This window comes from Gallus gallus, chromosome 4, assembly GCF_016699485.2.
Source record: "Gallus gallus isolate bGalGal1 chromosome 4, bGalGal1.mat.broiler.GRCg7b, whole genome shotgun sequence".
Classification (NCBI taxonomy): Eukaryota; Metazoa; Chordata; class Aves; order Galliformes; family Phasianidae; genus Gallus; species Gallus gallus.
This window is the reverse complement of record NC_052535.1, coordinates 13,007,562-13,032,884: the sequence shown is the minus strand read 5'-3', so window position 1 is coordinate 13,032,884 and position 25,323 is coordinate 13,007,562. Positions and strand designations below refer to the sequence as shown.

At 46.4% G+C, this 25,323-nt stretch overlaps 1 protein-coding gene across 2 annotated transcripts in view; it reads right to left on the bottom strand.

Annotated features, from left to right (window-relative positions):
- TRPC5 (transient receptor potential cation channel subfamily C member 5) overlaps positions 1–23,375 on the bottom strand; it is a 96,235-nt gene extending 72,860 nt beyond the window's left edge. The window contains exon 1 of one of the 2 annotated variants that reach the window (XM_420310.8): positions 23,276–23,375. The gene's annotated coding sequence lies outside the window, so the exon portion shown is untranslated. Of the gene's footprint in view, positions 1–5,819; positions 6,347–23,275 lie in introns of those variants that run through there. The other variant, XM_046940503.1, reaches the window with a different exon arrangement.
- Between the last annotated feature and the right edge of the window lie 1,948 nt (positions 23,376–25,323).

Here is a 25,323-nt window from a genome sequence, read left to right as displayed (position 1 = left end):
GTTTATATTCAGCTCCTAAGCTATAAAAGATATATCATTCCCCTGGAATAAGTGCTTCCCAAAACTTGCAGAGTTGCAGTCCAACACAAAAATGAGAAACTGACAGCTAATAAAACTGAAGATGAGTAATCTGGTTTCGCTGCCCAAGCTGAGTGAAAGGGAGAGCACTAATAGAGAAAGCGATAAAAATGCAAGGCTGCAGTTGTTCATGATTCACAGTGGTGGATATGTTCTTAGAAGATGAGGAGAAAAACTCTCCTCAGAACATTTTTTTTGCTCATCATCACTTAAGGCACGGTTAAGAATAAACACAGTCAGTGGAGTACTGCATGTAACCTTCTAATCTGAGAATTATTTTTTGCAAAAGAACACAACCTTAAACTTCGGATTATAGATTTACAGAAGCCAAAAAAGAATTCTCTGCCAGTAACTCAAAATGTCATTATTTGACTCAAGTCCCAACTGCAATTCTGCTCTTCCTGGGTAGGATGACAACTATCAAAGATATATATGTTTGGTTTGGAAAGGCCAATTCTTTGGTATGATTCTCTTCCGCTGCATAGTCAGTCGATGAGTCATGACCAACTGCATATGGGTATGCATAGATATGTGTAGATATATGTATTTAAAAAAATCATTACAAAAGATATCATGCATGCAGTAGACTGTCAGGCTTATGAAAGCACCTGTTCTTCTCTAAGTAATCAATGGTGTTAACTAAAACTTAGGTATGTAACTCAATTCTCAGTCTTCTGGCAATAGTGTGCTAAATTTTGTCAGTCCAGGACACCTATGAGGCTACCTAATGCTGGAGGATGGAAGTCTTGGCACAGGCTCAATCATCTGAGACAAAAAGCTCTCCCTGCTGGACAAAGCCTTTTTGAGAGCCAATATGTCTGTAGATCAAACCTGACCAGGACATAAGGGGCACTGCTACTTCTACCACTTTTCCACTTGGTCTGACCTTGCCTTCTCAAGCTAAGGAGTACAGTTAACTATGTATTTCAAGGGAAAATAACAAACCACATATGCTCCACCACATATGCTTAAATCCTAAAGCTTTAAAAAACAGTGTGTAATGCGAGTCATGTTGTCTTGGTAAAGAGCTGAAAGGCTCTCATGTTCTGGGGGTGACTAAAGACTTCAGGAACCTATAAAGAACACACTGCAACTGGCTTCAGTACCAGGCTGTGCTCTGCAGGCCTAAAACCCATCCCATGGGTTTTCTAGGGGCTTGTGTAGATGCAAGGCTCAACCTTGGCACATCTCTACGGGACCAAAGCCAGTTAAGCAGGCCGTCAAGGCTGGTTTTCAGGGTGGAGAAGGAAGAGTACCACTACTTCACTCACCTACAGACGTAAGAAAGGAAAATGTGTAGAACAAATAGAAAAAGTTTTCCTATCTGCTGTGGCCAGAAACAAAACCGACAGGTATGTCAGCATGATAACCCTTTTTCCACACCTGAACTGACCTGACCATAGAGAAGAACTCGTGATAAGCCCACACATTTAGAAAGGTCAGGCTCCTGATTCTCCTAGCCTTTCTCTTCAGGCCAAATGTGAATTCTGCTTTGTTCTTGCTAGGTTCCTCTGCTGAATCTCCTGCTTCAGTACTCAAATCCTTCATGGGGTGGGGACAAGAGCAGCCCATCACTTCACAGCACGAGGACACTGCCATAAAGCTTTTCTCTGAGGAGCTGCAGCAGGCTCCCACTGGCCCAGTGCTAGTAACCCAGAAACATCACTCTTCCCTCTGTTCCCCATCTCCACCTGCTGAGCTTGATGTGCCCTTCAGCAGAACTGTATTCCAAAAAAGGCACTGTCCAGATTTAAGGTTTATTCCTCCGTGACTTAAATAAGCTTGTATTTCCTCAATGGGAAACTTATTTAACATGCATTTCTGTGTGTTTTAACTGCATTTTGAAACACACTGAGTAGCAACAATTCAGTACATGCGCGCTTGCTACATTTTGTGGGCAGGCCGCTTAATTCATCCCGATGAATAATGCCCTGAGTTTTAACAGTGCATAGGAAAAACACTTCTCTGCCATTCCAAGGAAGAAAACAACTTGCATATTTGCCTGGCTCAGCTCAGCATATTTCTGTTTCCTACTCCTCCATTTTCACATGGCTCCCAAGGCCTCTTGCCTGAGGCAGGATATACTGGTGTCATATACAGGTGAAAAATCACCACAGGAACAGTACTGGGAATATCTTAATTTGTGTTACAGCCTCTGTTAGCTGCTATCTCAATACCCCCATAAATGCTTCTTTCAGTCTAGTTGCATACAAGTTGTTGCAGCATTTCATATAAATCTGGACAAGCCCTGAATATGTGGGCTTACACCAAAACCCATCACAGCCTGGGAGCAAGCCTGTACCAGGCTATCAGCCTTATATTCTGCAAGTGAATTCAACAGCAGTTTCCTTTACTTAGGAAATGATGGTGAAAGTCAACGCTTGCCTAAATGTATCGAAACAAATTCTATGTACACGTGTTATAAGTGTTTGCACTCCAGGAAAGTTGCTAACATGTCTGACTTCAGAGTACCTTCAGTTGTCTCCGGATGATAATAAAAAGGACAACCACTGCTCAGCTGGGTGATGAGTGTGCAGCCTTAGCAGCTCTGTGGGACAACGGCCATGAGTTCAAGACAAGCAGCATCCCATCTACCTCCAGCTCTACCACTGTGATCCCTGCAGGGTCTGGGTAGCCTAGACTTAGTTACACCTGTCCTGAAAGTAACACACAGCTTCCATCACAGTGTAATGGAAAGGATGAAAGAAAAAGTCTCTAAGGTAAAGATCAACTGCAAAGCTCCTATCTGGGAGGCCAATCCCTGGAGCATTCCGGTATTACCTAAACAAAAATTAGTCTGGACTACTAAATGACCTCCCGCTAATGGAATGGCTCCAGTGCATGCTTTTAGCCACTGTTACAATGAAGTATTTACAGTTTGCATTTTTCCCACTTCTTTCCACACAGCCACCACACAGGTGTGAATATATAAAAACGTATTGTGAGGAGCTTTTAAAAAAAAGCAGCCCTGGAATCCATTCACAGTGTGCATCTTTGCAAGTGCAGACAAAATGGAAAGCTTATTCTGCCCGTCTGACGTCACTGCTCTATCCTCTACTTTTTTGAGATGGGCTATCTATTCATTTTCCACCTTCTGAAAACAGAAAAGAGATGTCAACCGATCTGAGAAATACTGTCAAGCAATCCACCCTGTTGTCTTATCTGCTAATGCAGCACTAATGTGGCGTGACATCATTATCATCTTTGTGCTCTACGACCACTGTTTCTGCGCCTGCTGCTTGCAATCTCAGGCTGCTATAGCTAGAGAAGAGATTTTGTTCCTGCTCTCACTTCTGCTCAACAAACGTTGTAATCATTTCTTCAATCAACAAGATACTCTCTGAACATCATCTGAGGGAGAGCTGATGGCAGTACGGGCTGTTAGACCTGCCTTGGCCTAGCTGAAAGTGCAAGCAAACCACCCACTCACTGAGGAAAATACAAGATTATGGCACACTTGTCGGGATGAGGAAAGGGCAGTAGCAGCAAGCCATAAACTACTAACAGTGACAGCCGGTTAGGCTCTGTTTCCCATCTCGGTAACGGGCAGATTGATTAGTGTTTACCAGCTATCAGCTCTGAAGAAGCCCTGCTGAAACGGCGCTCACTGGCACCCATGTGAAAAAACAGCCAGCACCCACTGCCACAGCAGCCATCACCTGCAGCCCTTCCACTGACCACGTCCCACCTGACTGCCCTGGAATGACCCACTACAAAATGGTGGAGTCCAAGCCTTATGGATTCCAATGGCACTGCCACCACAGTCCTTCTTTGTCATCTTTTTTGCACACGTCGGGCCTGGTGTGAGCAACCTTCACTGCCACTTCTATTGAGACAATCCCTTGGCAATAGGAGTGCCTCAACTGTGTGCTACAGTGGTGCATTTCATAAGGAGATAGAAATACCATTTGGGGAAAAAAAAAATCTTTGTATAAAGAAGGTGGAGGGGAGCTTCCCCTGACAATGGTAACAAACAGAACAGACAGCAGACAAAATAAGCATGCAAAGCCAAATCCCATTCATTAAGATAGCTCAGGAACGCAAACTGGACAGTTTCTGAAGATCCACAGAAAGACCAGAGGACACAAAGCACACCCATTTACAGCTGAGAAGTATTCTCAAGAGAATTAAACACACGACCCTACAAGGCACAGATAAATGCTGCACAGAGCAAACCAGCACGGAAGAGGAGTAACGCTGTTACACTACTTGTAAGCAAAGAAATGCATAGGACACAGAACTGCTTATATTAATGTCCTAATAAGGTTCCTTAAGAATATCTCCAGCATAAAACTTGTCTGTTCAATCACCAGATCACACTTATAAAGTGAGATTTGGGTCAGAGATTTGAAGGAGTAACCATGTTATTTCTTAATCTTTGCATACTTAAACTGTGCCCATCGGCTACCAACTATAATAACATCTAGCTCTTATACGGCTTTTCAGCCACAGATCTGAGAGTACTTTTTATAGGACAAAGTATTCATCCTCTCCTGAGAGGATAGATGAGAAATCTGCAGCAAACAGAAATGAAGGGATTTGCATCACCCTTTCATGAAAACAAGTGACAACTTGGCCAGAATCGCACAGAAATGCACATACAGACACAAGCACACATACAGCTTTACATGTGTAACACATCCTTCAGTGTCTACTCAGACACAGCACAATATCAGAGCAATCTGGAGCCTGAATGCCTCCAGGGGAGCTGAGTCACTGATCCCCTTTAGAGGAATATGAAATGCTCTTCCCCTGCCCACACCTGCCCACACCTGCTCCTTACCTTATAGGCCAAGGATATGGTTAACAGCAGTACTGCTGTCCCTCTTCTTTGGGCATGAGCCTGAGGTGCAGATGACTCCCGACCCATGATCTTGCTGTTGGAAGGCTTCTAACCCTCTCTTCCAACCTCTCTCCAGTCATTCCGAAGCCTGATGGCAGTGATTTCCCACTCCTACGGCCCATCCTCCTGAGGGGCTGTAGTTTTGTCCCCACAAAAGGTAGTACAAGAAGTGATGATAAAAAAAGGAAACATTTCACCTTGCTAGAGCAACACCTTATTTTAAATGTTCCACAGGGCAATTGTGTCACACGCTGCAAAATCTACACAACACTGTCTTGGATATCAGCCCCGATCTCCCTAAGGGGAACTTCTCCTGTGGGCCTAGGATGCTTTTTTCTTCCACCCCAAGTTCCTGTCTGCAGTGTAACTTAATGCTGCTGCTGCTTCTTTTGTATTTTCTTTCTTTGAGATACTATTCTTATAATTTTTCTCCCATTTCCTTTTGGATTTCATTTTGCAGTTTGCTTCCCTTTTCAGTTATGCGCTCATTCAAGATATCTCAGCTTTCAAAAGACATCTAAGGTAAGGCTCATCAGTTCTTCAGAAGAGATTTATTTTGTATGCTCCCAGGTTTAGGCTCAGCTACAGTATAACTGCAGGGGGTTCATGTTTAAACTGAGCTGTATTCCTCTGGCTGCAGGAGTGGAGCCACGCAAAGAAAATGCACAAATCCATAAATAAGACTTGGCACGATTTCACTGCTCTATTTAATGCCAACATTTGCAAGTCCTGTTTTCCCAAACCTCTTGCTTCCAAATCCCCGCACCTGTTAATTTCTTAATTCTGTTTTCAGTCAGTTTGGGCTTGTGTATTCTCAATTATGTTAATGAAGGATAAAGTATTTAAAGTATTAACGTTTTGCAAACTTTAAAAAGAAAACAGTTAATAAATACCTTACCCCTGGGTCTGCTTTCAGTGCTGGATTTACAGACTGGTCCAGGGTGTTACTTTTGCTCTCCTAGACTCCTAAGTGGATATCCAGTTCTCCCTCTTGCATCTCTTCCGACACAGCTTCACTTTTCCCTTTTCTATCTGATCTGTGCTGAGAGGAAGATCTTGCAGGTTAATGAGAATCACCCCTGAACTGGTAATTACCACAGCTGTCTCTACTAGTTTTCTTTTCCTCTCTTGATATCGATCTCCTCTCTCCTCCAAGGCACTGTGAAGGATCTTTGCTTCTACTCTTCCAGCTGGTGTTCCCAACTTGTGTCTGGAACGTGCTGCAAATTATCAGGATGCCACAGTCCTCTGTCCCCTTCCTGTCCTTCAGGCACCTCTCACATCTCTCTGCCAGGCAGGAGAGTTGCACTTCTGGCAAAGAAATGCAGCATGAAACACTGCACGGTCCTACAAAGCAGTAGCTGTGGTCTCTCCTCCCCATGTACCTACAAGTTCAATGCATTGCTCTTCTTCTGCTTTCCCTGAACACTGCTTTGCAGAACCAGTTTGTTTTCCTGGCTTCCACATAAAATATAGGTCAGAGCCATGGTAGACACACATCAAAATTGTGGTTTACTGCATGAGAAAAGAGTAGTGAGTACTGAACCAGCAAAGAAGAAAGGCAACTAATTGCTTAACTTAACCCGAACAACATCCAGATACGAAATATATTTGATCTTGGCTTCTTGGTTTATCTTCCTTTATGTGCATTCCTGATGCACCTTTTGCTATGCTTCTTATGTGCCTGTCTTTCCTGGGTGCCTACACAGAGCTGCTAAACCATAGATATACAACATGCAGGGTATCGTTTTCACCATCTCCCTGAGAAGATAGCATTGTTTCTTACAGTACAGATGGCTTACAGATACTGATCTCTGCCAATGGAGCAGCAACGCGCTCTGTGTAAAGTGACTGAAAGGAAGTGTTTTGGCATTAGGATTGAGGATAAACCTCATAGAGTCAGGGCCGAGCAAACCTCAAGAAGGCCATTTAAGCAGTATCACTCCCACCAGCATATAAAGGAGTTATTCCACCCCAAGAAAGCAGCTTTCCCCAGGGTTGCATGCTCTTTATAACTGTTCTCAGTCTGCACGACTAGATGCCACTAGATTACAGTCATACCATGCTTGTCACTTCCTTGGGAATCTAGCCACATTTTCTAGGGTTTATTTTCAGCCTTGAGCTTCGGGAGTTCAATAATTACAAGAGAATGTCGTCGTCTTTAAAAAAAAAAAAAAAAAGGGGGTGGGGGTGAATAGGAAAAAGGGGAGTTCTAGCCTCTAGGGTGTGAAGTAAAGAGTGTGAGTCACTGAGTGAACTTTACTGATGCAGAAGCCAGACAGAAAGTGTCCCACATTCTAGGTTTAAAAACCTTATTAACATTAAGCCAAAGTCTGCAGATCTGAGGTGTGGAGTAGAGAAGAGATGTGTGGCTTTGGAGCCCATGGCCTTGGCAGTACCGTGGCTGCCTGACTACGTCACGCCAAACCTCTGCCAGGCACAGCACCACCTTTTCTGAGTCCTCTCCTGGCTGGCAGCAAACAGTGTGGTCTGTACAGCGAGGGATGTCTTTGTGCTCTGCTGTGGCCCCAGGCAGGTCAGGACAGAAGTGGCATTTTGTGCTCCGATTCATGCTCACACACTTAAGGATTGCCCACTCTGCTATTTATTAAACTACAAGGGTGTTATCACTCTGTCAACCCAGTGCAGAAGCAATTACTGAGTGTTCTTCATGAAAACAGCTTTGTAAATCCATTGAATCCTGCCAACTAGATATCATACAACCTTGTTCACATGTAGCCTGAGAGGATCCCTTTGACTCAATCAGATAAAACAACCACCAATTTAACACCACTTTTGACAGAGAAGAAATGCATTTCCACACATGCCCACTTATAGCCAATGCCTGCTGAGGCTTCTCTACTATAAGACACTTCTATTACTACCACACAGAGCTCAAAATCAGCTGAAAAAGTGTGTTACACACGAGACAGCTTTATTTATGCATAGCCAAACTGCAGCTATAAACAGAAATGCAAACAGCATCTACATTACCAGACAGGCAATGTTTTCAAATTTCCCTCATTTTTCTTCACGGTCCTGGGCTTAAGAGCCCTCATCCTGCAAAAATGGGAATTTGCTTACTAGCAATTCTCGTTAAGGCTCCCTGCAAGATGCAAAGTATCATCACCCCCATTTCTAGGGGAAGAAAAGCCAGGAGACTTTGGAGTGAAGCCCAGGTCCAGCAACTCATTTCTGTCCAAGCTCACCTTTACCACCAATCAACAGCTGAAGTACACGAGGAAGACAGCAGAAGAGTAAGGCTTCAGGGTAGCACAGCTGTTTTCCCTGCTGATGTTTTCTCTAGAACAAAGCACTGGAGCGGCAGATGTACTGTGACAAAACACCACCAATTTCTTCTGACAGGCACTGTTCTCCTGAGTCTTCATTTACTTTCAGCTTCCTCTTGCTTTTTTCCCCTCTTGGTTTCTCACCTGAAAGTTTCCATCTATGACAGCAGCGAAGGAGTCCAGAAAACATGGATATCTGATGCCTAGACAGTTACACAAATTAGCAGAGAGCCCGAGAAAGGAGCAAAAGGCTCAGAGATGTTCCACTCCATTCAGTGAAGGGTTGATTCTGGGGTATCAGTGCTGATTGCAAGTACACTCGTTATACAAGAGAGTCTCAGGTTTTCATTACTTAGCCTTCCTACTTCTACAATGGGTGATGTTTGAACTTTTGCCAGAACCAGATGAGGTCGCATGTCCAAGCCTTGGGCATATGTGAACTGAACAGAAAAGGTGTCAGGCTGAAGGTGCTCACTGAAAAAGAGAAAACTCAGTGCCAGTGGATTTACATTACAATGCATACTGCTGGAGGAACCAGGGCAGATATCAGGTGCCACTCAGATGCTATTTCCCCTGACTTATACTACTTTTATGAACCCAGTTATGAGACCAGTGAAGCACTTCTACATTTTGCTTGCTTGGTCTGACCCCAGTTCAGGACTCCAAACTACCTCCTACTGTGAATTCAGCATTCAAAATGTAATCCTTGCTTCCAGAGCTACTTCCTGAGGAGCTGCTCTTTTGACATTGACTGGAGAAATGAGCATCAAGCTAAGATCCCCACTGTCTGAGGCTTTAGCTTTCTGCAAATCTTCAAAGCTGTCAGGAGGGCTGGGGACGATCTGTGGGATCCACAGAATCAGCATAACCAGATCAGCACAGCTTCTCACTGATCATGAAGTCTAAGGCAAAACAAGCAGAATTAACATGTGGGAAAAAGAGATTAGTCCCCAGCTCTGCTCTGACTTTTACTTCTCCTGTCAGAACTGTGAAGGTCCTGGCAGTGTCTGTCTGTCACAAAGGTGGGTAAAATTCTCAAGGTGACTTTTCGTTTCCCAGGGGTTAGAAAAAAACCTGAGATTCTAGCTGGGAGTTTTAGCAGCGGGATTTGATCTATCAGACAGCCACATCTCAGTGACACGGGAGGCTGAGGATTTCTCAGCTGCCTTTCTGGTGTACCTTTGGGCAAGTAATTCTTCAGATCTGTGCTTCTGTTTGCTTCTCTCATTTGGTTTTAGGGTAAACAGCATCACTGGGGCTACAAATAAGGACAGTGAAACGCCCTGGTCTTGCTTTCCGTAACAGGAATTTATACAGCTTCTAAAACTCATTTTTTTCCCCCCTTCCTCCCACCTTCAACAACTTGCTCTCACTGCATTGCTCTCATTTTCAAGATACTGTCAAGCACTGTTCTTTACAGACACATAAAAGAGATAAAACATCTGATTAAAAAACAGATCCAAGAGGATAAAGTCGGCTTGTACAACAAACAACTGGCAAAGATACTAAATGGAGACCTGGGGACTTCTTCGGTTACATTTTCAATGGGCATGTACATAATGACTGCGTACAGTTCTGCAATTTCAAGCTCTACGGTTAGCAGCAATCCTATTCTACACATGTATTATTTTTCTTTATCTAACTGGCTGTTAACATTCTTCAACACTGCCCATTAAATTTTATCACCTACAATCAAATTTTTGTAACAGTATAGCAAAAATGACTGAAAAAGAGTATCCATGAAAGACATAACGTTACATGCATCGTTGGAAGGGAAAATTGAGACTTTGCTCATATTCAGAATTGTTCCTGGATGAACTGCATGACTGATGGAAACCACAAACCTGATTCTGCACACAGACAAAAATCTTAACCTCAGTCTACTCTTCAGAATAATCCTACATCCCTACTAGCTTCATTATACACAGAACTTAACACAGCTTCAACAAAAGTACTCAAGTCCACAGTTTTCTCAAGACCTTTTCATTCTTCGGGCCTGTTTTTGTAACTATAATAAATGAATGGGTTTGCATTTAGAAGCTAGTTCCAGCCAGCACAAGCATGCAAAAATAAATTAAATCATGACCTTTTTTCACTGATGAATTAGGGCCAAATACTTATCAACATCCTACGGTTACATTTCCTGAGCCCTGTGTCCTGAAGTGCCATAACAGACCAGAATCTTTCTATTTGATGTTTCAGTACTTCTGGCCTAGGCATCTTTCCTCAGCTTCTCCAGTCCCTGTTTCCGAGATTCTCATCCCCTGCCCATCAAATACCTTTGCACAGAACAGCTCTTGAGTGGGAAGTCAGACTCAGCACTGATTTCCCTATGCCCTCCAGCAATCTGAAGAGCCCTCGCGTTCTCTTTTTCAGCTGGATTTTCCTGTCAATGAAGAGCTCTTTCCAATTTTGTATAAAATGCTTTAGGCCAGCTACCTGCTATTTGCTTTCTTGTTTGTGTACCTTTGGGCAGCAGGTCCGGCTCCTTCCTTCCAAGCTTATTTTCAGAGCTACAGGTCATGACCGTCTTCACTGATTTCTGATCAAAAGACTGTAGTGCAGACCGTGCTGACTAACAGAAAGCAACTCTGACAGCCACAATCACTCCTGCACAGTGTCTCCAGCCAGAATGGATGCCTGCAGAAACTGAGACAGATGCAATTTCTACAGGCATATGCAAGCATAGAAAAAAATCACTGTACAGTTCCTAGGGCAAGAACACGTGCTCTGTTGTTAGCCTTTCCTCTTGCAAGAGTGGTGTTCACTTGAAGGGAGAACTGGTGCATCTCTTCAACATATTTGATCCACTCATGGATTTCTCATCTCCAGAAATACACACTCAAGCTTTTCTGGGATTAATTCCATGTCAGCTTAATAAGTGTCCCCTCATGATGAAACCAGGCACTTCTGTGTTTGTTAGAAATGAGTTACTTGGATGCACAGATTGTTATTTGCCCACTGGTTGCCACTCTTTGTCCTTCCTATGGAAATGTAGGGCTCTACCCTATTATCATGATGACTGCAGCTCCTTCTTCTGCACTGCTCCAAGCTCCACTATAAAATAATTGAAGATACTTTTTGCTTCTGAAATGACTGCTCCCCAGCACATTATTGGATATTGTATCCCTCCCGTTGTTCTTTACCCCTGCAATGCCTACTCGCCTCTTGCCTGTGTGGTCGTGCAAAATAAATACAAGCACTGCATTCCTTGCACCTTTCCCCAAGGCCAGACCCTGAGACTCCCTGTGGCTTTTTTTTTCTTTTCTTTTCTTTCCTTTTCTTTTTTCTTTTTTAATATGGCAGATGCAATGTGGAGGGATTCCAAGTTGCAGATGCTTCTCTACCCCACATCTTTCTTTTTTGTCGTAGTACTCTGGATTTTGTTCCATCCTTGAGGTGTCACAGAACAGTCCAACCTTGCTCAAGTCACGGATGACTTATTTTCCTTGGCAAATTCAAAAGGTTTTGCTAAGAGTACATTCTGGGCCTTGAAGATTTTTTTGTTCCCCTGTATGGATTATTGTCCAATTTCTCTTCATCCACACTTTGAATTTTCAGGAGTGCTTTTAATGGCAGTAGCACTCAAGCCCACTCAGATAAAGCAAACAGTGCCCCAGTCAGCTGGTGCAACGCCCTCTGAAGCCAACAAACCTCCCCCAAGTACTGTGCTAATGCCAACAGCAGTGCTAATTTCTCCCAAATACCAGGCACTGCCATTAAGCAGAGCAACAGGAGCAGGAGGCCTGGGTGAAGAAGCTGGACTCCTCCTGTACCTCCCCTACATCCCAGGTAGGCTGTTACACATTGACTATCAGCTGGCTACACTGGTTCCATAAATGCTACTTGGCTGGCATTTCACGTTGAAAAAGTCAAACGCTATCTATACATTTCTTCACTCCCATTCTGGACTTCAACTTTCTGTAAAAGCAAATGTGGAGCAATGATAGCTGTAGGGATACTGCAGCCCTACCAAGGATGCTACTGTTTGAGCTGCCCCAAAATAAGCTCAAACACTGCACTAGATAATGCCACAGAGGATGAATTAAAGGCTAGCAAGAAATGCCCTTCTTAAAGCCTGAAAAAGGTGAAACCACTCACACGCACACACACATACAATTTCTTCCTAGGGGGGAAAAAAAAAAAAAAAAAAGGATCACACATTCTGGTTTGTGTAGTATTTGACAAGAGCTGTGCTCCCAAACCCACTGCACCAGCCAGTGAGCCAGGCAGCCTCCTAAATCCATTGCTGACAATGAAGCTGTTTATTTGTCATCTCGAGGCTGAACAGCAATGACATTTCTGTTGCAGTGCAGTAAAAGGTTAGCACTTGCATAAGCTGACAAATGTGAAGTCAAGGTGACTCTACTTTACGTATTACATTAGCATAGGACTGCAAATCCTTAGGGCACACAGAGAAATCTAAGCAAGCAATATAAGCAACCGCAGCATTGCAACTGAAAACATCCAGGGGAAAATACTCCCCCTGGGAAAAATCACATATAAAATGTGGGATGAAATCTCATGACATGTTTGCAGTCTGCTGGGATCAGTGCAAAGACAACAGAACAAACTGACGTTAAGGTGCATCAGATGAAAACTGCTTATTAAAAAAGGAGACGATGAAAAGTAAGAATACAATGGAAAAGTTAAGTTGAGCAAAAAGATGCAAGTTTGGGAAACAGCACTGAAACAATGCTGTTTCACTGTAGCACCTGCACGACTGGATGACTACATTTCTTTTAACGGACAGCTGTTTTGATACTGGGCTGTAACAAAATGCTGTGGGAAAGTGAGAAGCTGAAAGCTGGCTTTGAGATTTCAGATAATCTTCTCCTAATTAATAGTCCATGTATATTTATGTCATCTTACTGCAGCAAAACACTCAGAGCTCTCCTTTCTTTTAACTTCCCCTTCTTTTTCCCTTTTGAGTGTTAGCTATTAATTTACTATGCTCTTTCTTCACATTACTTCAGCTAATGCAAGGCTAAATTGTTTCAAATGCCTCTTATGCACTCTGGATCTCTCTCTGCTTATGCAGATTAACTTGCCTTGCTGACTTCAGTGACATAATTCCTAATTGCACAAGTAAAACTGAAAAGAGAAGCCACTATTTTGGACTCCTTCCTGTTCCATTACGCCGGGCCACTGCCGTTCACTAAACTCACCAAATTAAAACTCTCCTCTAACTCAGCAGGGAAGGCACCACGAAGCTTTGGTAGCACTTCAAAGCATCTCCACGCTTTGCCTCTTCTTTCATGTCCCACTGATGTCGTCTGTCACATGCTGTTATGCAACTCCTTCAGCTCTCAGCCCCAGTGCCTGCTGCCTTTTGAGTCAGGCTATTGTCACTCACTTCTGAGCTCTATCTTCCCAACTCAGTACCACCCCAAAAAGGCGAGGGAAGAAATCAAGTGCCAACTGAGGAATATGTTCCTATGCATACGTCACCAGTGCTCTGCTGAGCTTGGATGTGTGCAACAAGGCAGCTGTAGGACCAAATAAAGCACAAATTCACAGCATCATCTCCTGGCACCTTATGTAGGTGTATACAGAGATAGGGCGGCATTGGAAGGTTCTCTGCCAATGCTGTAGTAACTCTATACAGGAGGGTGAAGAAGGACGTTCAGGTCATGGTTTGTTCCTGTGCTGTAACAAATACAAACTGGATTCTATAAGCAACCACACATGGCTGGGTTCTAGCATTTCCCACGGGCTAAGCCTATGCTGTTCTGTCCCATAAGGTCTCCCCAGCTGCCCAGACATGAAAGGCACTGTCACCAGTGCTATGAATACATACTGAGTTTGGTGTTAGACCAGCCTATTCTTCTGTAGTATTCAACAGTTCCCCCAGACTCAGGCACTCATGCAAATTGCAGTCTTTCTCCAAACATCTGTGAAAATTGAGATGGTCAAATTAAAAATAAAATAATATAAAATGGTATTCCAACAGCCCCATCTCCAGTGCACAGATGCAACCCATGTGGGCTGGAAACATTTTGCAGTCTGAGGAGGTTGTTTCTAGGATTCATTTTTCAGGTGCAAGAGGTTCTGCTTAGGACCCACCTGACACTCTTAATAAAGATAATTGATCCATATGGAATCAGCAGGAGTGCTGGACCAAAAACAGTAGATGAGAGCTCTGGATCCAAACCAATATTAAAAATGAATGAATTTAAATGAGAAAAGAGTAGGTCTACTTATGTGTTGGTTAATTTGGAAACAAACCAGTACTTTCGAATAGCATCAGTTATCCATGATAATTATAAATGATCTTTCCTATAAAAGACTTCACTGAAAAGGAGGCCTGCTCATATTATTCACATTTTATACTTATAGATGAGAATTCAGAGCTATTTACCCTGCTTTGGGCAGACTTGAGCAGCAGTAAGCCCCCAGCTTGATCCATTCCACATCAACCTGCAAGAGACAGGCAGAGAATCAACCTGCACGCTGCAGGAGCTTCTACAAACTCTCTTGCTCAAATTCTCCCTCTAAGAGGGCTTCATAACCTTTCCATCAACATCCTACTTCATTTTTCTGTCTTCCCAGCTGCTGGTCCCATTTTACCACTGGACACATGTTCACTATTGAGTTTAAGCTGTTCCTAACAACATGGTGCAGGCTCAACAGCTAAAGGTCTCTTTGTAGGGAGCAGGCTGAGCTCTGCACCCCCACTGAATTTTTTACGACCTGAGTCCCCATTCACCACTCAGAGAGGCGTGCTGTATTTGTTTGGGCTATAAAAGATGATTAAAATAGGAATCCATCCATTACAAAATCTAGGCAGCATGTTGGTTTCCCTCATCTAACCACACTATTAGTAGCAAACTGCGCTTTTGCTTCTGAATTAATAAACTGAACTCAGCGACAGCTGTGTGGCACAGCATCAGGAAAGCAAAAAGATCCACCTCCTGCCTCTGGATCTTGCATGACTACAGATGCTACTGAGCTTGTTTCCTTGTCTGTGAAATGGGTGATGCTGATGTTCATCTCCCTGATCTGCTTGGTAAGAGGCTTAACCCATAAAGCAGATTTAAACAGCAATATGGGCACCGTATTGATACCATTTAACATACTTTAGGTTTTACAGAAATGAACACGAACTAAAAGCCTAATTCAATTTCTGTTGAACTCCACATTCCCTTCATAATGCTTTGGCAGTTAAGCTCAGGAGCATGCTGCAGAACAGCCCGCACTGCTCTGTACCTGCACAAGGCTGTACCCTCAGCGCGTTCCCACTCACATTCAAAAGGCTACCACTCAAAAAGAGGGGAAACCCCATCCCGTCCTGTGTGAAGGAAGGGCATCTGGATGCTGATGGGCATTTGAACAGCTCCCAAGCCCAAGTATCCATGGCGGGTCAGGAATAGCCGCATCCTGCAGCTGCACACGTCTTCCTCCAGGCACCACAGAAGTGACAGAGCAACCTACAGGCCACTGCTGGTAAAAATGTGTTTGGCCAAACAGACAGGAATACAGACAGGATCCATTTGTAGAAATGGGATCGGACTCTGAAATGTCCATGAACCACACCAACAAAATCCATCTAACAAAGTAATCACTGTGAATAACCTGACATCAGTGGAGATTTGACAGGACTTTGTGGTCTTATCCTGGTTCAAACGTAGGATCAGGGTCCAACCATCAGGGCCCTTGGGCTGTGCCTCTGCTCAGAGCACTCAAGGACTTCAGCTGAGCAGAATAACTGGACTCTACAAGAGCACTGCCATGAAAGGGGCCATGGTGCAGGACTGAGGTGTCTGTGACACCATGTGGAACCCCTCAGATCCCATCACAGCACAAAGCCAAGCGCTCAGCTTCTACCTGACCATTCTTTGCCTGCCCAGGGCTGACCTGAGCACAGCCCCACAGCCACGCTGCCATCCCTTGCCCCGGGAGGGACACAGTGATGCCCTGAAGAGGTCATCTCTACCTGCCTGGAACACCAGTGAAGGTAGCATCCTGTTCCACATTACACAGTCAATGAGGGGAAGCTCTGAGTGCAGAACCAAGGGAAAAAAAAAAAAAAGAAAAAAAAAAAGGACAACTCTGATCCCAAAAAAGCAAACACACAAAACAGCCCTTAACTGGCCTGCTCCACATAGGTCAGCCATAAGGTAGGGATCTTCGTCTCCAGATGACTTTTGTAAGAGAAAAAGACTAAACCAACACATAGGAAGGTCACAGCAGCAGCCCTACTGCTGCTTTACATCCCAAATACTTCACACTTAACTTTGGTGCCATCAGCTAGCAAGTATTAAAAACAAACAAACAAAACCAAGTAAGCTATTTAGAGGACATCTGAAATAAAACACAGAGCAGGGACCAAACAGGTCCCTGACAAACCTGATAAAAAGCCTTCAGGCCAGGCCCACCCTTGTCTTGGTGGCCTGAATCCCAGCCTTTCCTTTTCTTTCCCCAGCCCTCTGATGAGCAATTTAACTACCAGGGTCTTGGCTTCTCTATGTGTTCGATTTTATGCAGATAATTACATATCTTTCAGCCTTGATGCCTGTTGTGGTTGCAGGCTGCAGATGAGTGAGATTTTTGGAATCTCTAAGTTTTTTTGAGAAAGAAGAATCCAATTTGTTCCATTCAAAAGTACACGCAAACCTTCGTCAACGAGAGAAGACAACTCAGGAAGATCTGCCAGCACATGTCCTACCTGACCCTCTCTGCAGGGATATGGTCAGTGCAAGTAAACTATTTGTGCTGGAAGCCAGGCATAAAGCCTTGCGTGGAAAGCTAGAAGACTTCTAAAACACCACTTCCTTTCATCTGTTGTAGCATTCTGCCTACATTACTTTCAGCCAAGCTACCCTTCAACTTCTTTCTTTTGCAAAACTATTTCAGCCAACCAGTGGGTTCAAGTGGCTTCTGTGGACAGCAATGGGTTTATTTCGGAGAGGGGTGCCTCCCCTCACTAATTACATTTTGTGCCAATAGCTAATGTGATGGCTTGTTGACTGCTGATATTCATACTCATGTCTTTGACAGGCACGGCGCCCACTCACCAGCTGCTCAGCCCGTTTGATTAGGTTACAGACAGGGTGCAGGGAAAACTGCAGGAACTAACATGGAAGTGAAGCCATTTTGTGTGCGGGCACGCATGCATGCAAAGCCACGACTTAGTGCTCCAGTCATTGTGCCTCCACATACCCTCAGTGGTGTGCATATACGTGCACACCAGCGTCAATCCCTACACATGGTGAAGAAATAGGAGAGCCGGAGAGATACCATTTCAAACTTGGCATGATTTCAAGATCAATAGAATCCCACAGACAAGTGTCAGAACATTTGCCCTAACACTCCATAAACACAGAGCTCCAGGCTTCCACTCTGCCATTCAACAAAGATGTACATTTGAAGGCATACACTTAATTTAGACCTGAAGTCAGAGAAGTCTGAAACTCTTTTCCCAGCCATAAAGCATACCTCTGCTTTGAGTTCAGCTTATGTCCCTACATGTACAGCACTGAGAGGGCACTCGGTGCCTGTCAGGAACGGGGATGTGGCCAAGTCGTGTTTATCTCCCACTGTGCATCCTGCTGACAGCAGGGCATCAGCTGGGACTCACAGGAGCTGCTCTCCCAGCCAGGGAGTCAGGCAGATAACAGCCCTAATTCCCTCCTGCAATCCTTCCGGAGCCACTGGGCACAGTGAGCCTCCAAATCAACCTCTAGGGACCTTTCCAAGAGGGAGACAGACCTTTGCTTTCTCGACAAAGAAACAAGGCATTGCAGGAGAAGCAGGCTTAAGAAGACTTTTAGGATTCTTCAGAGTCTTAGCCTGAGGATCCCGATGGTCTTACGCAGGAATGAGAGATCTGGGTAAAGGATTTTCACTATAGCCTTAAATATGCTGCAGGGACTTCACACCTTGTGTTTGCACATTCTCTGTGCTATTCTGCCCTCTTCCTCATCTCCAGATCTGGCTTTACTTCCTTCACCACTGTAATTTTTCCTCTACTGTTAAAAAAAAATGCCTCTCTTGCAGAAGATGCTGCTCTTTGAAACAGCCTTCTTGGCTGCACCACAGGAACCTGCCCCACTGCCCCTTCCCCAGTTACTCGGTGAGCACCCAGTCTGATCTCCCAAGGGAACTGGGTGAAGTGTCAGTGATGAAGAGCTGGGAATCTTTATTCCTTTTGTTCCCACTAGGAACAACTTTAGGACATTAGGACAATTTTAGAGACCAGGATGTCTCTCTACCTGGAAACTTCCAACTACTCCCATACACAGCGCAGATACTTCCATTAACTGCAGCTTGGGGCTAAGTAAGAGATCAGCACCTCCATTTCATACTACAGCACAAAACAGACTGAACAGGATGTAAAGACTGAATGAGAAAGCAGAATTATTTTATCCTCTTGTCCCAAACATAGCCCTGAGCCCCAGATGGCTTCTTGCTCTCACTTTGCCAGTAAGGCTCCACACAATAAAATCCTCACAGTGTTCTACGCTAATCTATTAATACCTGTGAGAGCAAGCTGACCTCTCTACTCTGGTTATCACTCTGGTACCAAAATGCCTAATGAACTCTGTTCCAGGTTCTTTCCTCTTTATTTCACCAAGAAGGAAGCGAACTGCTCTGTTTCAGCAGGCTATATGTGTTGGCGCAGAACGGAGGCACAGCTCAGACCCCCGGCCCTGCCTTTCAGCACAGGATGCTGCCTCTCCAGCAGTGGGAGGCAGTGTGTGCCCACTGCTTTGACAGTGGCTGTTCCCTTCTGCACTCCCCTGCATATGGCAGTCTGTACGCAGAGAGCCAGAGGTCACAGCCAGACCGTCGTGCTTCCTACCCACTCTGTGAACTCATCTCATCTTTTTCAACCTGCTTTTGCTCTCCTCAGCATCCTGTGCTAATGAGTGCTACAATTTAATTATCGCACATGATGGGAAACATATCTGATTGTATTCAGGTGCTTAAGTCAGTGTTTCCCAAACACTGGGTCAGGTTCCCAGCTAAGGATACAAAAGGGATGCAGGGCACGTGAAAGGGGCCAGGAAACCGCCTCAGTTCTGACTGGAACGTGTTCACTGCATGTGAAAAAAGGGAGAGGCTGAGAGGAGGGAGAAAGGAATCAGGGCAAAATAGCTTCCTGGCTTGGATCCAGAGACTGCGCCAAGAATAAATAATAATACATGTCCAACAATCTAACACAAACACCCATAATTCCTATTAGCAAGGATGTGATCTGAGAGCTTTGTCAGTCAATCCTACTGCCTGAAGTCTCTCATCATGGCCACTGCTGTGACCAACGCTGTATAAAACCTGATGTACTCTAAAGAAAATGAAAGAATAGGGAAAGGAGGATTGAGGTCTACCAGCTACACAGACATGTACAGAAGCACACCTCGTCTCTGCAGCTTCTTCCCTTCACAGCCATCATCTGACAGAGATGCCTACAGCCATGCTTCACTCTGAGGACTCCTCCCTGAGAAGAGCCGTATCTCAGCAGGAGCACAGGTTGAAGAGGGGCACGCAACAACACAGCAGCCTCTCTTTAAGATGATGGCAGAAGCAGCCAAAGCCAGAGGCAGGTGAGGCAGCAGGGAGGCAGAGCTCTGGGGCAAGGATCCTCCCGCAGCAGAAGGGACCAGCTCCAGTGCTCATCTCAGCCCAGGATGCCAACACATTTCTCACTTCCCCAGGAGCATTAACCTAACTTAACCTGAAAACACACTGAAGCGTAACAGCTCAGACAGCTGAGCGGGATAAAAATCCTGCCCCAGACTCATGGCCGCAGTCTTCACCCCCATACAGACAGCTCCATCTTCCTGTGCCTCTTCCCTGTGATACTGTCCTCCTCTGCACTGAGCCTGGGCACGCAAAGGGGGATCTGACTGGCAAGATGCTCTGCTGCAGTGATTTGTGCCTGCTGGGCATCTCCCTTGGCAGGGACAGCAAATGAGAATAGCCTTTCCCTTGCTCCAGTTTTGTCCTAGGGACTCAACTAACAAAAAAGAAATCTATCATTGATTTAAAGCCACAGATTTGCTCTGGTACTTCTTAATCTGAACAGTGAGGTGGATCTTGATCCTTCTGCAGTGCATACTGACACCACAATATTAACCAGTATTTCAGGTTCAGGAACTTCTGAGAACCACTTGCTAGCTTGCCATTTTCCCCACACTGGATGCTGTGGAGAGCACCAATCAGCAAGAGATCCTCCCTCTCCCAGAGCGAATCACAGAATCATTAAGGTTGGAAAAAGACCACTAAGATCATCTAGTCCAACCAAGAGGCAGTACTCCTGGTTACCCACTCCTGTGCAGGCCATCTGGGTGTGCCCAAATGGAGCCTTTGACACAAGCCTGCTCACCTCTGTACCAGACTAGCAGCCCAAACAGCTGGAAAACTCCGCTTGGCTGCCATACTTGCATTCATTTTCTACAGGTTCCTCTTGTTGCCAAGGTAAAAGACTGTTGTAGATTCAGTCCTGAGCTTCTGACAGGTCAATCCTGCTGAGCTTAGTGGTCCATGCTGATCAAGTCACTATAACCATCTCACCCACGGGACTGGCTTTCCTCTGCTCTTTCCCTTTATCCCTTCTCTTTCTCTAGCCAGAAATGATTTACATGTTTGTTTACTCTGAGCTATTCATTCAAGTCATTCAGCAACCCTCTTCCCACAATCATATTACAGCAAATTTTCAATTGGAATCTCTGCTGTTCTGAATACAAGAACAATGGACTAAACCGTGGGCCATTCTGCTGCTGGGATTCAGGAAGAACACCTTTGTTACAAACACTTAACAAGCCAACAACATCATAATCCCTCGCTTTATGAAAAAGGAGAAACTCCAGGCAAAGATATTACTCTCTATTTACACCAGCCTAACAATTAGTAGAATTTGGCTCGTTTCGTACAAATTATACTACTGTGCTTGTAGGAACAATCTTTCTGTTTCAAACTAATTTTAGCCACTCTTGAGTAGTGATTATCAAGCGCTTCCATCTGTTGCAGGAAAAAATTATTTGCACATAGCTTTTGCAAATTTTCTCCTCTGAGGTATGTTTTCAAGAACTCCATCCCTCAAAAAACAGTGTAATCATATTACTAGCAGGACTCATAACTCAGCTGACAGTGCCTTGTCTATTAAACCCACAGCATGAGAAGATCTCAGACTCGGCATTCTAAGATTTTTAAGGCTTCCTGAAAACAAATTAGTTTGCAAAAAGCAAATTAATCAAAGGATGATGTGACTCGCATTGCCTCAATGCAGAGGTCCTACAGAAGCAGAAAGTGGTTAAGAAAAATAGCAGTGCCTTTAAAAAAAACCAACATTACAAGAACAATGAGATTTCGATATGCTCAAATGAAAACAACACAGCTCAAATTATAAGAAATTCTCTCAGACTCCCAGCAATAAAAATAAGACATTACGTTGACATTCCATATGTTTGCAAGGCAAATTAAAGCTGATCAGAGGTCATTCTCAAACTCAAGTCCTTCTCTTAAGTGCTAGCAATGTGCTCTGCAGTAGTCCCAGTTCTTTCTTAGGAAGACTTGCTCTTAGCAGATAACGTACTGATCCGTACTGTGTCTCACAATTAAAGTACAGTCAAATGCAACAGCAAAGCCACACCACAGGCTCACGCTGGGCCGATGCAATGCCATGGTCAGGGTGAGCTGTTCCATGCCTTCAGCCAGCACTTACTGGCTTAAGCAGTATGAGACAGAGGTGTTTCCTCAGCTGATAATTACCACTGAGCTACATGGAGAGAAACCGGGGGGTAAACATTCACAGCTCGAACACAGAGTGACGTGGTGACACCCGAAAGCGATCAAATCATTTCTTTCTTGCAAAAAATGACACTAGATTTCTTTACGGGGGATTAATACTCCAGAAAATAGCTCCTTCAGCCTGCTTTGGAGATACGTCTGAAAATACATTTGGCCACATATTTTCAATAAACTTCGTAAGGACACCGCTGTAACTTCTGAAAAGCATTTCAGAAGCAGTAACGTATTACTGTAGCCATCTGCATTCACGCAGTACCTCCTGGCAGAAAAGCATTCTCAAGGGCTTCTGAGTAGCTTCGCAGCCCTGAGACGTAGCAGCACAGGAGAAGCCACTGTCTTACGCAGAAAGCAAACAACACCACAAGGATCATGAGACCTGCCCATGGTCGGGTAGAATGCCCACAGCAAATGGAAGCAACCCTCAGGTTCTGTCAGCTGGAAGCCCGCACACGGCGCGGTGTCACCGCCTGACCATCCTTTCCCCACGCCTTCCCTTCCGTTTTCCCCTTCTGCTCCGGGCACCCTATTGCATAAGCCTCCTTGCAGGGAGGTGCACCCCGCACAAAACTCGGGGTTCGCGCCTCACCAGCTGGAAGACCAAACGTTTGTACAAAATCAGAGAAAAGTTAAGAGGAAGGGATGAGAAGGACTGAAGTTCGCAGCCACCTCTCCCCTCCAAGGCAGCAGCGAAACGCAAGGCTTCATACAGGACCGTTCAGCCGCGTTACCCGTGGCACGAGGAATTTAATGGCAGACCGGCGTATTACCATATTCATAACCATGACTAACAAATCTGTTGTCAAAGCCGCCAAAAATATCACGCAAGCAGAATGTTTTCACACCAAAGAGACCACTGGAGTCACAGCTCCGTAGTAAACAAATGAACTCAGGAGGAGTCCTGAAAAAAGCACCGACTTTTTCGGGCCGGGGAATTCGCTAACTACGAACGGACCGAGCGCCGAGACGCCGTCCTGCACCGCGGCAGAGGACCTCCGCACCCGCGGTTACCTTTCCCGACTCCGGGGCCCGCAGCTCGGCCGGATCACTCGCAGTCAGGGCAGAGGACCGCTCCGTTAAGGACCATTTCGGCTGCGTGAGGCGGCGGGCGGCTCTCTCGCCTCCCGCCGCGCGGCACCGGGCGGCCCGAACCCGGCACCCGCCGTGTCCCGCGGCTCCGGCAGAAGCAAAGCGTGGCCGCCGCCCCAGCAGGTGGCTTCCCGCGGGCGGAGCGCAGCGCAGCGCTCACCGGCCGCGGCTGCGAGGTGCGCGCCCGCCCGCCCGCTGCCCGCCGCCCGCCCCGGGTGCCGCTCACCTCCGCGCCGCTCCGTCAGGCTCTACATGCCGGGGTGCCCGCGGGCCGGGGCCGCTGGGCCGCGCCGCTCATTTGTAATCCGCTCCGCGCCGAACGCCGCGGGGGCGGGAGCCCCCATGCCGCCCCGCCCGCGCTTCGCCGCCCGCGCAGCCCAGCCGGCGTTCCCCAGCCGGTGCGCCGCAGCCCGGCCAGCTACACCGTTGCCCGCGGCGCGGAGCCGCGGGGCCGCCGGCCGGCAGGGCAGGGCGGGCGCGGCATCGCGCTCCTCGCCCCGGCGGCGGGGAGGAGGGGGACGCCGGGCAGAGCTCCCCGATGAGCAGGGTGGTCGCAGTACCGCCTCTCACAGCCCCCGGGCGGCAGCCGGGCCGGGGCCGGAGCGAAGCTACGCGAAGACACGCGCAGCGCCCTCGCACTCCCTCGCGGGCGCACGCCGCCCCTCGCGCGGATACGCCGCCCCTCACACTCGCGCGCCCACACCCGCCCCTCGCACGCGCGCCCGCCGCGCGCCCCTCACAGCCGGCTCCTCCGGCGCCCCTCGCGCCTCAGCCGGCTGCGCCCCCGGCCCGGCCCAGCAGCCGGCCGCGGCCCTCTGGAACCACGCCTGACCCCGCTGGTGACACACAGGTCTGAAGGCCCGGCCTCATCCAGCCGCATATCCCGTCACGGCGTGGCGCACCGTCGAGTGACACCCGGCGTGAATGTTCCCGAGCTCGGGGCGCGCAGCTCCTCGGTGCTTCCCAGGCGTTTTGACACACGGGCGTTGAAACCCCCTGTTCAGTGGGTTGCTCATTGACTGGCAGAGTCCAGTGAATTCCAGACAAGCTTTCCTCGCGCCATCCTGGCAGCACACATGGGAACACACTGACATCCTTTGCTGCTCCCCATGATGGATCCTTTCCGGCTCCGTCACAGCAGAGCCCACCGTTGGCTTGTTTGTCCTCTGCAAGCACCACAGCAGTGAGTCTTTCTTATCTCTGTGCTTGAAAGCAAGGTTTGACACTCAGCGAGTTTGTAACTGGCCTTATGGACACCCCAAACCAACGTCCCTCCCCACTGTGTGATCACAGTTGTTGCCCTGCTCCCCTAGGCTTTGCCGTGCTACTATTAAGAGTTGAATAATGCACAGTAACACTCAACTTGCTGCACTTTTTCATAAGAAGGCACTTTGCCAGCATCAGCCCTTGCGGCAGAGGTGCCCACCTGTGAGGTGAGGTAAGGCTGGTGCTGAGGAGGCCCGGCCATGCCCAGCCGCCATGCCAGCAGCACACAGGCCACATCAGCAAGGGCAGAATGCTGCTTCCCCAGCAAAGCAGTACCAGCACTGATTCAATATTTCATCACGGCACATGTTTAAGAGCCCTTCATGTCCTCCGAGGTACCAAGTAGCACTGAGTAAATGATTCAGAGCAAATCATTTATTCAGAACTTCAGCCTACATTTTCTGTCAGTCCAAGAACACAAAATGATTTTCTTCCTGCTTGGGTTCAGTCAACCCGTGTTTCAGAACTTGCTTTTAAATCCCAGGCAAAAGCCTCAGGTCACTGCATGGTGACAGTCAGAGATTCTGGAGCAGTACCTTCTGATTTGGTGAATTCATTTCCTTTTGTCTTTAGGATTCTTTTCTCTCTTGCACCTCAGAGCAGCCCCAGGTCCTGCCCAGCTAGGGCCTGTTGCAAGGTGCAGTGAAGCAGTGCCTGGAGGAAGGTCTGTGCATGATGCAAAGGGTGCAGTGCTGCTGGGTATGAGCAGAAGCTGCTGGGGCTCAGTGTGCTGCACACACAGGCAGCCCACAGCACTGGCAAGCAGGGAAAGGCTGAGCCAGGGTGGTGGCAGAGGGCAGCTTCACTCAAAATAGCAGTGCAAACACCTCCAAAAATCCCCGAGTCCAGCTGCTTGGAGCCTCGTTAGCTTTTTCATGCCTATCAGGTAGTCTGTTCATCAGCAGAGCTTTTTCCAGCAGCATTTGGGTAGCGTATTGTGAATAAATGTGTGTGATTAAAAAGCAGTGTGATTTTTGTGACGCAGGACTGACTTGATTTACACCCAGA